Consider the following 12,166-nt stretch of genomic DNA (forward strand, 5'->3'; position numbering starts at 1 on the left):
TTTTAGATGTTCTGTTCATCTGTTTATGTATTGTATGTATATTTATACACTAATAGCTTTTATCACCATCCCTAAAAGAACCAATTTCTGCCTCCATTGACGGTAACATCACCCCGGTAAGAATGACCTGTAATAGTCTATCTAAACAGCCAATAATTCATCTTTCAAATCACAGAGCCTCAGAAATAGAGGGAAGCTTACAATCCTGACAGTTGAACTGTGTGTTCCCACCAGTTTGCAGTAGCCTGATTTAGGAATTCTTTTTCCAAAATACAGATGTTGAGGCAGTAATTACTTTAATGCCAACTGATTTAAGTATGTGTTTTAACCACTTATGAAATCTAATGTTTATTTGCTAATCAATTTCAAAGCCTCCTGCATTTCTTAAATGCTAGTGGCATGCCAGGCCTCGTCCAAGTTTGTTATCTCATGGATTTCACGCAGTAATCCTTTGATTTAGATGCTGGTATTACTCCTTTTGTACAGATGGGAAGACTTAGGCATGAATTAAGGAATGTGTCCACCGATGCACAACTATTTTAAGTAATATGAAGCTGGAAACTTTGCTCTTAATCATGGATCCACATACTCACACAACTTGGCTTTGGGTATTAATCACCTATTGAGGCACAAATTTCTTGCAAAATATATACACACAGGCATACACACATATTCATATCTTCTGTGCAACAAAAAACATATTTTAAGAGAAAAATCATAGAACTTAGAGTCAGATATATTCTGGTTGGATGGTAAATCCTCTGTTTCCTCCAAATTGTATCTAAGAAATTTTTTACTTCCTTGAGCCTTATAAAATGAGCTTAGGGATTTAGCTCAGTGGTAGAGCACTTGGGTCCAGTCCTCAGCTTAAAAAAAAAAAAAAAAAAAAAAAAAAAAAAAAAAAGACAAAACAACAAAAGACCGAATAAAATAAAATGAGCCTAATGGCATTTGGGAATAAAGTTATTTGAGAGATAAAATGAGATAACACAAGTCTTACCAGTGAGTATGTAGCATGTGACCAATGCATATAAGTCCTCTCCTTTTTCTTTCTCTGCTTTAGCCTGTCCACTGGCAATAAGCTCAGTAAACACATTCTTGATCACAGTAGTTCCAACAAGGTAGTGACGCATGCTGCTTGCAGCCTTCACAGAGACACAAGCACAGTATTATCAATGTGTGGAGTTTATTTTTGTAACAGAATTAGGATAACTTTCAGATGAAATGTGCAGTCATAAAAGCTTAGTTCAGAACAGGGTACTTAAGGGTGACCACATGATGTTGTGGAAACACTGGAATGTCATCATAGATATGACAAGTCAAAGGCTGGGTCCCCCCCCAACCCCGACAGGAAACAGATGCTGAAATGAAGACTGGCATGTAGGAAATGTGTTTGAGAATGATCTCACAATCAACACCTGTGAGGGAGAAAAAAAACAGTTGTGGAAAAGGAGAAACTGAACTGTAACACGGTCACAAAAATGATGTTCTCACATGATTCCCACAGGAAGAGGAGTTTGATTGAGGAAGTTCAGGTGAAGACCTGGGGGAAACAACCAGAGAATGATTCGACTGAGATCTGCCACTGTCAACAGTCCAGGCGGGTGTCAGAACAAATGCCTTGGACCCAAAGTAGAGGGGAGCAGGGCTGGAAAATGCATCACAGCATCCATCACATTCCACCCCTTAAAACTGATCAGATTGATTTGCTTCTATAATAAAGTCTGGAAACACCTCCTGCACTATTCTAAACTTTAGTAATGAGTCATACTCACAGAAGCCTGTGGTGATAAAGCATTATCTTTACCCTTAGTAGTACTTCCTTATTTGGATCTGCCTACACCCTATATTTTTAATGCATTAACCTACAGAAGAATGATATATAATATATACAAATGGGGAAATATGAAATATTAGGTAGAGAATACAGAGCACAGAGATGCAGCCATGTTCAAGGTTTGTATAGCTAAATAAAGGAGATGAAACTAGCAGTCTGGTAGATCCTCCTCTAGGATCTATGATCTCTCCAGCCATAGGTACTTGGCTATGTTTGCAGAACCAGGCATGGATTCCATCCTCTTGACTGGGCCTTAGGTCCAATTACAGAGCTGTTGATTACCCTCAAGATAAAAGTGTAACTAATGCACCAATAAAGATATTTTTCTAGGCCAGTCATTGTTGTGCTTCATGGGCTTTACAGCTGGGTAGGACTATTGATTGGTTTTCTCCCTTGGCAGTTACATAGCACCTTCCAGTAGTATGAGGGCTAGTTTTCAAGGAGGAAGCTTACAGGTCACTTCCAGCTTAATTTCTCAAAGTCTTGTTTCCAAAGCATGTAGTGTCTTCAGCAATAGCGTCTTACCTTTAAGTTCTTGGAGACAGCCAAGGGCTATGGCACTAGCTTATATTTTTTTGGAGTCTTTTGAACTACCCTGACCAACAACTCAAAGGGAGATTTCCCTTGACTGGCACTGGGATTTTTGTTAGATAGCCTTCAGCTAAATATACACATTCACATATATATTATATGTGTGTTGCCCAAGTTCTTTTAGGGTCCCTTGGCCCTGGAGCTATTAGACAAACCATATAACACATCTTTATCTGAATTTTTCATAGTTTATATCCTGGGTAGGGGAAATAGAGTAACTTACAAAGGAGAACAGCCAGTGCCCTGTTCCGCTCTGTGCTCATCAGCCCACCATTCCAGATTGCTCCCGCACCCAGCCCACAGTCTCTGTTAGCTTTCTTCCATGACTCATGGGCCTGCAGTCTTGCCCCAGGTCAATAAATGTCCCCTCTTGTGTCTACATGGTGAGATACCAGGGCCATTTTTTTTCCATGCCAATGCTGCCAAGATGATGCCAACACTCCTCCCTCTGCAGCTAACTCTCCACAGCAGGCCCTGCCCCTCAGAGGAACAAGTAGCCCTCGGAACACGCCATGTATGTGTATTATTAAGTAAGCTTATGAAAGAATACATTTCCCTATGGTTTTTCAGACTCAGGAAACATCATAAAAGAGAGAGCAGAAAGACTGTAAGAGCTAAAGGATCCAGATACTTGCAACTAGACATGACAATATGGTTGCCTAAACAAGACCTGCATAATGACAACACCAGTTGACATGCCAATGCTGATGGAGAAAATTTCACAGGGTCCCACCTCTAGATGAAGAGTTACAGGGAACTGATGGATGCTGAGGGATGAGATCCCTGGTAGGTTATCCAATCACAAGTAATTTCCCTAAACACACATACACAAGCACCACTCAGTGCATTGTTGGTGTGTGTGTGTGTGTGTGTGTGTGTGTGTGTGTGTGTACTAGTCAATGAAGAAGGAAAGAAACTGAGAAGGAGTTGGGGGACATGGGAGGAGTTGGAAGTGGGAGAGAGAGGGTGGAAAATATGTAAATACAGCACTCGTGAAATTCTCAAAAATTAAAAATGTTTTTTGAAAATTTTAAAAGATGAAGTATGTGTTATGGAAAGATCATAGAACATAGTAAAAGGTCAATAGTAACACAAATAGGGAAGGTAGTCTCTTGGAGGATGAGAACTAGAATGGTGAGAGAGGAGCTGACGGCCCTCAAGGAGTTTGAACTAGAAATATGTAGACATGTACATGTGAAATCTCACCATCCATTCCTGGGAGATCTGAAATCAATCTACTATGTTTGGATCTCTGCACATCTTTCAACTGAAATCCAGACTGATCCAAAGGGGAGGATTTGGCATGACAAGGTAAATGAAAAGAGTTAACCATACAAGCTTTGGAGGGAAAATACACCATAGAATAAGGACCTCTGTAATTATCCCTTCCATGGTCCCATCTCTTTCCAGACTGAGTCTTAACATTAGTAGCCCTGGTAAATGTTTGTTTCATACTTCTGATCAACCAGCACCAATTTTATGTTTACTCTCTGCTCAAAATGGGCTATATCTGAAAAGAATAAGAAAAATTACATACATATCCTGTCCTCATGAAACGTATTCTAAATGTTTGAGTATTTGATATGGTAAGAACATGGTTCATGTGAAGGCAAGGTACTGAGAAAAATTGAAGAAGGCTTCAGCTGAGAGGTGAGGTATAAAAGACGGCAAGAATTTGATCAGATGAAGGAGAGAAAATTTTCAAGATGAGAACAGTGTGAGTGACCACACAGTCTGTGGGGTGAGTCAGTCCGGGCTGGCTGCCTACTCTAATCTTCCGAGCTCTTTAATCATCTGTGCTCCCTATTGTGTCCATTTCTCTGACTAGACTGCAGCCATTGTAGAGCATGGACTCACGTCTATGCCTTGCATCTCTAATCTGGTGCCCTTGAAATGTAGAGCTCCTAGATTTTGGCAGAAGTTTTAAAATTCTTTTTGACCCTTCAAGTTTTCTCTTTCTGACTTAAAAGAAAAATAATCAATTGCATGGGTGAAACTGGATGCATCCAAAATGTACCAAATCATATTGAAATAAATATATACATGTTGCAGCTTTTTACCAATTCGATCTCCAAGACAAATGCAGAACAGAGAGAGGGAACAAGAGCACAAAAGAAGCAAGCGTGATAGCTTCGTCTGTGTAGCAGGGCCCTCCAGACATAAGTCTAAACAGTTACTGGATTTGGGTGCACCTGGAGTGATCCTCTTATTGCCTATGGAGTAGACAAGAAATCTTCAGAAATAGACTCCAGGGGATAGTCTATTCTGCTTGGAGCAAGCATCAGTTCTGTGAAGCAATTAGAAAGGATTCTGGGGGCCTTCTCTATCATCCCCAAATGGTTAAGCATGAAATACAAAATAGTCCTCTCAACATGTTTTTATAAGCATGACGTATACAGTCTGAGTATTTCACACCTTAATATTGCTCTATCTTCAAGTACCAGCTCAGTGTACTTGTTGGTGAAGGTTATTATGTCGTCTATTCCTGGGGTCAGCATTTACAGGAGCCATATGGTCTCTGTTGCAACTAGGCAACTACATAGCTATTCATGATATAAAAGCAGCTTTAGGGAACAAATAAATGAATGATGACTGCGCTCCATTAAACTTTGTAATAACAAGTGGTACGCTGGATTTAGCCTAAAGGCATTATTTTTCTGATCTCTTCCTTCCATGAGTCCAAAATAGTTCAACCCATGGAATGAAGGTGATAGTACCTCCAAGTTCCTTGAAAATCTGACCCTGTCTGTGTTATATGTTTCCCAATCAGAAGATAAGGCCGTGTCACAGTTCACAGATGAGCCACAGAGGCAAAGCTCACCAAAAAGGAAAACTCAATAATGGACACAGGCAATAACCTTTGATTACAAAGTTTACCAAAAATAAATGAGCTTCTGGTATTTGTGTATTGAAAAATCATAAACTGCCACCAACTCCTCGTAGAATTTGTACACCTATCACATGCACACCAGCTGTAAGTTAATTGGTATGCCCAAAAGAAGCAAGAAAAATGAATCCAAGCACTACTGAGGGTGATTAGATAAATGTCATACCATTTCTTCATTTCAGAGGGAGTGCCACATTGGTCAGCCCATAGATTGGTCTTTTTTTAATTAATTAATTTATTTATTTATTTACTTATTCACTGTGTTCGTGTGTATGCATGCCACATGTGGTGGACAAAGGACGACTTGCTGGAGTTGGTTCTCTCCTTCCACTAGTCTGATCCCAGGAAACAAACTCAGGTTGTCAGACTTGCTAAATGTCTTTACCCACTGAGCTATCTCCCTGGCCCACTGAAATTATCATTTTAATGTGTTTGGAAAACACATCTTAATGTTATGCTAAAATAAAGGCGTCTTACCTGCATTTATAATCTCAAAATAAGTAATCATTACATGCCTCTCCCACTCAAATCCCTGAGCACCCATCTCGATTGCTGCAAATATTAAATCATTAAATGGTTTGCCATTTGAGTTAAAAATTCTCCTAGAAAAGGGAAGTCAGTTCCTGTTCAACAAAGCAAACCAAACTCGCTACCACTGAGGTTATTCCTCTTTCCTGGCTCCGTACAACTTTATAAAATATGAAATTTGGACTTTAGCTTATTTCTATTTAAATTCTTACGAGTAAACTTGGGATTATATTTCACCTTGAATTTTGTACTAATATTCTGGTTTCTCTTCAGATTGTATAAATCTTATACCTTTTAAATTTTGCACTAAGTTGCTACTAACAAAAATGATAATGGAAATGACTGAAGAACGCAGTTCTCCTGGGTTTCCTGCTGCCAAGTGGAGCCAATACATTAACAGTGTAAATGCTTAAAATTATTAATGATCAGACTCGCTATTCCTGCCATGTCATTCATGCTACAGTTGACGTACTTAGCCTCTGTTCACAGTAAAAGCCAACTTTAGGTTGTTACTAAGACAAATGATTATGACACCTCAGGGTGTGATTCTTCATAAAATGATGTGGCCTTCACAATGTGATTTTCTCCATGCACTTCAGCAGCAAAAAAAAAAAAAAAAAAAAAAAAAAAAAAACAAAAAAAAAAATCACAATGTGAAAGGACAAAGCCAACTTCAGCTTCCCCAACTTCCTCTTCTGGAACTTTCTCTCTCCATATCATAGCTCATGGAGACTTCATCAAGCCTTTTTCGCACTGGGTCTCAGATCCTCAAGCCTTTTTCCCACTGGGTCTCAGTTCCTAAAACTGATTCCAGTACCCAGGCCTGGCCTCACCAATGTGTCTCTGTAGAGATTTTTCTCATTTCCCAGACATCCATATTTCAACGCTATGTTCATTACTGGTTGGAAATAGAGCAATGCAGGTCAGTGACAGGGCTTTGCACTCTATGTGGCTATTGTCCAATAAAAACCTGGACACTAAGGCCCTAGTGAGCTTCTCTGGTTGGAGAAACTTAATACCTGTTGTCAAATAGCACTGCTGGGCAAATGAAATGCTGTCCCTCCAACTCACTGGGAAACGGCAAGTGGAAGTGTGTTACATCTCTCCTAGACTAGGCTCTACTCGTTTTGTAAACTGAATACTTTCACCGAAATGAAACCTAACCGTGAGTGTAATTGTTTTTCTTAGTACTTCTAGTCCTTCAACTAAATAAAGCTGAGAATTGTCTTGGGAACACCCATTACGGAGACAATGAGATAGAGACAAATTAACATGGAGTTTGTACCTACATTCCAACTCAACAACTTCTGGGAAATGTAACCATAAACAAGTAACTAAATAATGTTCAATTCCAGTTTCTGCATTTTAAAATTGGGGGTTAGTGTGCCCATGTCATAGAGCTGCATAAAGTAAATGAGTTTATGTGCCACAGTGCCTAGCACATTGCCTGGCATATAATAAGTACTCAGTATCTGTTACTTTCTTCTCTGTGCATTTTTGGGTATTATGTTGACTCTTACTCATCTTTAGCTGAAATTGACATGGAAGAAACTTCTTTTCAATGTCATAACACAGACTAAGTGAAAGCAAATAGAGTTCCTAAAACTGATTCCAAGACTCCCTTTTCAAGATCTAGTCAGATTATGGACTCTGAACGTTCTACTGCTGGTGAGATATTTGTGTTCTTCTCCCATAAATAAAGGTTTATATGTGTTTGATGTAAGGCAGACACCAGGAGCATAGTGATATGTAAAACATACAAGGGTCCTGTTCTCCTGGAGTGCATCTCACGTAAAAGAAATACCGATCAGCCGGACGAGGTGGCGCATGTCTTTAATCCCAGCACTTGGGAGGCAGAGGCAGGAGGATCTTTGTGAGTTTTAGGCCAGCCTGGCCTACATAGTTCCAGGACAGCCGGGGCTCCAGGGAGGCCCTGTCTCAAAAAGACAAAAAAAAAGAAATACCGATCTTATTACAGATAGTCACAAAGGCTGAGAAGATGGTAAAGTACAGAATGGTAGTAAAGTAGAGGATGGCATTGTGCATTCTGTGGCATGGAAGGGCCTTTCTGAGAAGGAGGTCTCAGGGCTGTAGCTGTGCAATAAAATCCATCTTTGTGAAGATGTTGAGAAATTTCTTCCATGCTGAGGAAGAAATGAGCAAAGGCCTTGAGTCGAGGATGAACTTGGCATGCAAAAGGCCATGGAGCACAGGGATCACATGGGTAGATGAATGGAAGGGAAGTCAGAGGCTGGGCAAGGTCAAGGTTGTGAGAGCTTTCAGAGCATAGGGGCACTGCACTCACACAAGTGTACTGAGAAGCTGAACAGAAGCTGGAAGCTATGGATTGGCCAAATCTAAAATCATGAGCTTAGAATTGTAAACAATTCCTGTGGCAAACAAGAATGACATTAAATATCAGATCTGGAAGGGATCTAAGAAATCTCCTAGCCCCAGATGTCTCATTTTAGAGATGAGAAATTAGAAACACAGAAAAGAGGAGTTTCCCAAAGTCACCGTGAGGTTAAAAGAAGCACCAGGCCCAGGTGTCAGACCTCCAACTCTTGACCTGTAAGGTCTCAAGGGCGGCCCACTGTCACTCAAGTTCTCCACACTGCATTGGTTACCACAGAATGAGAGCACATGTGTCCTAGGCTGTTGTCTAGGACATCTGTCCTGATCTTTCTCTTTTTGTGTCTGCATTTATGTATCTGCGATGCTATTTTTTCAGGTGCCAGTGCTGAAGGCGCTGGAAGGGCTTCCCTGCAGAAATAGAAGAAATGATCAATTTTCGGTCTCACTCAGCATTTGCACTTCTGGGTTGCAAATCTAACTGCTTGGTCCTGTAGCCTCACAGAGCCCTCATCATAGCAGCTTCCTCAGTACCCCTCTGTCCCCAGAGGACAAAATCAGACCAGGGGATTGGAGGGGCGGGAATGGAGGACTTTCCTTCCCTATGCTACCTAAGGTTTCTCTTTTCCATCCTTCTTGGATCACCCACAAATAAATATCATTTTGACAAAATAAAAGAACAAACCACAAGCCATACACTGCAGTTCATGCAGATCATTGAAATTCAAGCTTGCCCCCATCCTAACCAGGCCTCCATGTTAAGTGAGAGCTGAAGAAATCAAAACTACCCAGAGTAAAGCAGCAGATCTTTCCCCAAAGCATTCCATGTTGAGGCTTGGACAAGTGAAAATTTGCTTCTGAGGCAAGTGTCGCCCCTGCAAAGAGCAGCCCTGTGTTTCTCTGGGACTTCAGCACTGCTCAGAGAATGGGAAGAGAGGATCTTCACTGCCTGATGGCTTCTATATAACTCACCACCCTCAGCAGAGATACATACCCATCACTTATGAACGAAGTGCTCAATCACTAGCAAATACATCCTGACTACTAAACTGAGCCCTTGGCTTACTGTTAGCCCATTCTGTGTGTCGACGAACTGGAGGTTCTAAAACCAAAAACACCTAGCAAAGTCTCTCTCTGCCATTGGTTGTCAGGAAACATGCAGGAACTTTGTCATTAGATCAGAAGACTTATAAATGGCTTATATGTGGGAGAATAGGAAGAAGTAGATATCAACTACAACAAGTCTGTCTTATAGGGAGAAGCTTTGGTTATTCCTATAGGTGGTGAGGCAGGCAGTATGCATGAACCAGTGAGTCTGATATGTGTGGCCAAAAATACGGCTTACAGTCAAGCAGGGAATCCTGAAACAGGCAATGAGCCACAGCTTAGTTCATTAGTAGTCCGCCCACACAAGAGAAAAGGCAGAAGCCAGACTAAAGGGAAAAGAGGTGAGGACAGAAGCAAGCAGAAGAAAAGTATTTACTAATCAAAGAACCAAAAGGAGCTAGAAGAACTTGAGACCTAGAATCACGAGTCTGTAACTGTTTAGCAGTCCAGCTATTGGTCCAAGTCAGAAGTTACTCTCATTGTACAATTCTCAAGAGCTCTAAAAGATGCCTGTCTCCTCGAAGATAGGAGATAGAAAACTCGCACGTTCCATACCATACCAGCCTGAGTTTCCATGGGCTCTAATGACACTACTTCCTGAACTTGGGGTCCTATCAGTGAGTCTCTTACCCTCCAAAGAGGAGGAAGGCTTTGGACAGTAGGAGCGACTAGGAAACATCTGCCTCTCCTCCCATGAAAGCCCTGCTCTAATGGACCCAAGCTAGAAGCAGTCCTTGGTATTTTTCTTTCTCCCAGGGTCCTCCTAAGAAAAAGCATCTACCCACCCCACACAGCATGTTCTCAAAAACATCATTCCATCAGGAGAATTCCCTCCCCTCTGTCTTCTCATTTTGATACGATCAAGCCCAAATCTGAAAGAATTGTTAAGAGTGGAATTTAAGCAGATAGCCAGTCTAATGAGTAGACCCCATGAAATCATCCTTAGCAAGGCCTTTAAAATCCTAAGGGATGTGGCCTCAGTCCACATCTCTGGCTTATGCTGTACTACTGTGGCACCCATCGAGCCACTCGAACATGCCACCATTCCATCAGACACAGGGACTTTGCACTTGCTTTGTTTCTAGAACTCTCTGCTATGGATCTACACATAGTTAACAGCGCAGCTTGGCCTTCATGGCTCAGCCTCCCAGGCGAGGTCAGGCTTCCCTATACAATGCTCCCCAGCTCTAAGCACCACTCTCCTACAGCACGTATGATTCATCTCTTCTTTGTCCTAAAGGCCCTTTTCAGTTTCCAGTTATCTAATGAGAACCAGTGGAACCAGGGTATAGTGGGAAAGAGGGAGAAATGGGTCAAAAAGGCAGATGCCAAATAGGTCACTTTAATAAAAGTTTAAGATTCTTGCCTAAGTACAGTCAGAAAATGCTGAAGGTTTGAAGCCATGGGTGACATGATTGTATTCGTCTATGTTGTAAATGACAATGTCAGCTATGAATGGAACATAGATAGAGGCACAGAAGTTCAGAAGTTGTTAGACTATTGTCATACAGGGATATTTAATGGGGCTGTGCTCGGGGTGTTTAGTGGAAATGCAGAGACATCAATGGATCCCATATCTGTTTAGAAAGAAGTCACCATGGTATAGTGACACATTAAATATGGTATTTGAAGGAAAGAAAACTAGCTTTTGGCTTGAGTCACTAGTAAATATAGCATGGTTTATTGGCATCAGGAAGAGTGGGATGAATAGGAAAGGAGAAGAATTCAATGTTATATTTCTGGTAAGCTAAATTTAAAGTGTCTTTTAAATATCCAACTAGAAATGTCAAGAAAGCAGGTGGAATTGCGAGGAAAGGTCAAAACTGGAAAAACATATTGGGGAAGTATTGACCTATAGATAGGTTTCCCAGAGTCTGCTGGAGTATGGGGGAGGAGGCGCTGACATCAGTGACCTTTGCATGTGAGTGAACATAACCATGGAGCCTAACATCAGAATGGGAAGAAGGACCACAGAGCAATGAGACTAGGGGGAATAATAGAATAGAGGACTGAAAGTCACAGCGAAGGTTGGAGCAGCTCAAGTGTGAGGTCCCCTGATGGCACCCAGGAAAGATGGGTGACGCAGATCATGGTGCATTTAAGAAGGCAGGGACACCCACCACAGGCCCACCTGGTTAAGCTAGCTTACACATTCCAGATTCCTGGTATTTACCATGCTGGTGCTGTTCCAAAACTCCTACTCTCTGTAAAGACCAATCCATCCTTGGATGTTGTCACACTCTCTTGACTTAAAACCATTTTAATGTGCCTGTACGCTGTTCATGCATTAACTATTAAGTGGGGATTGAAAGGACTCCAACAGAGTTTATGAACACCTTCCCGAAGCACTTCCCATTGCTGTTTCTGCTTGGGTGCTGGCCTGCTTGCATTCCATTTGGCTTTTATATTCTGCTCTGGGCTAGATTTTGGGCTCCATTATCTATGCAAAATCCTGCCTCCTGCTCTGGATGGTCACTGAGGCTTCTGTCAGCTCCTTAAAAACTAATCCTCACCCCCACCTGACACTGCAGCTGGCTCTGCCTGTTTTTCCTGGGGGAGAGGATTATTAAAAAAAACACACACACACACACACACACACACACACACACACGCTACAGTTTCTTTCAGGACCCCTCCACAGAGCCTCCTCCAGCACACTCACTGAGGTGTTTGTTCCTCTGCTGGTTTCTCTGTGCCCTTGAGAGGATGGAGAGAATGTTCCCAGCAGCTTTGTAAACATGTTCATTCTGGCATGCTTTAATTGTTTGCAGAAACGTTATTATGCTCTTTATTCTCCCTTTTTATTTCTAAAATCTTTTTATGAAATCTGATCATAATCGTTTCCTTTTGCAATTTTATGTGCG

The sequence above is a fragment of the Nannospalax galili genome, unplaced genomic scaffold, assembly GCF_000622305.1.
Source record: "Nannospalax galili isolate Female #2095 unplaced genomic scaffold, S.galili_v1.0 scaffold601, whole genome shotgun sequence".
NCBI lineage: Eukaryota > Metazoa > Chordata > Mammalia > Rodentia > Spalacidae > Nannospalax > Nannospalax galili.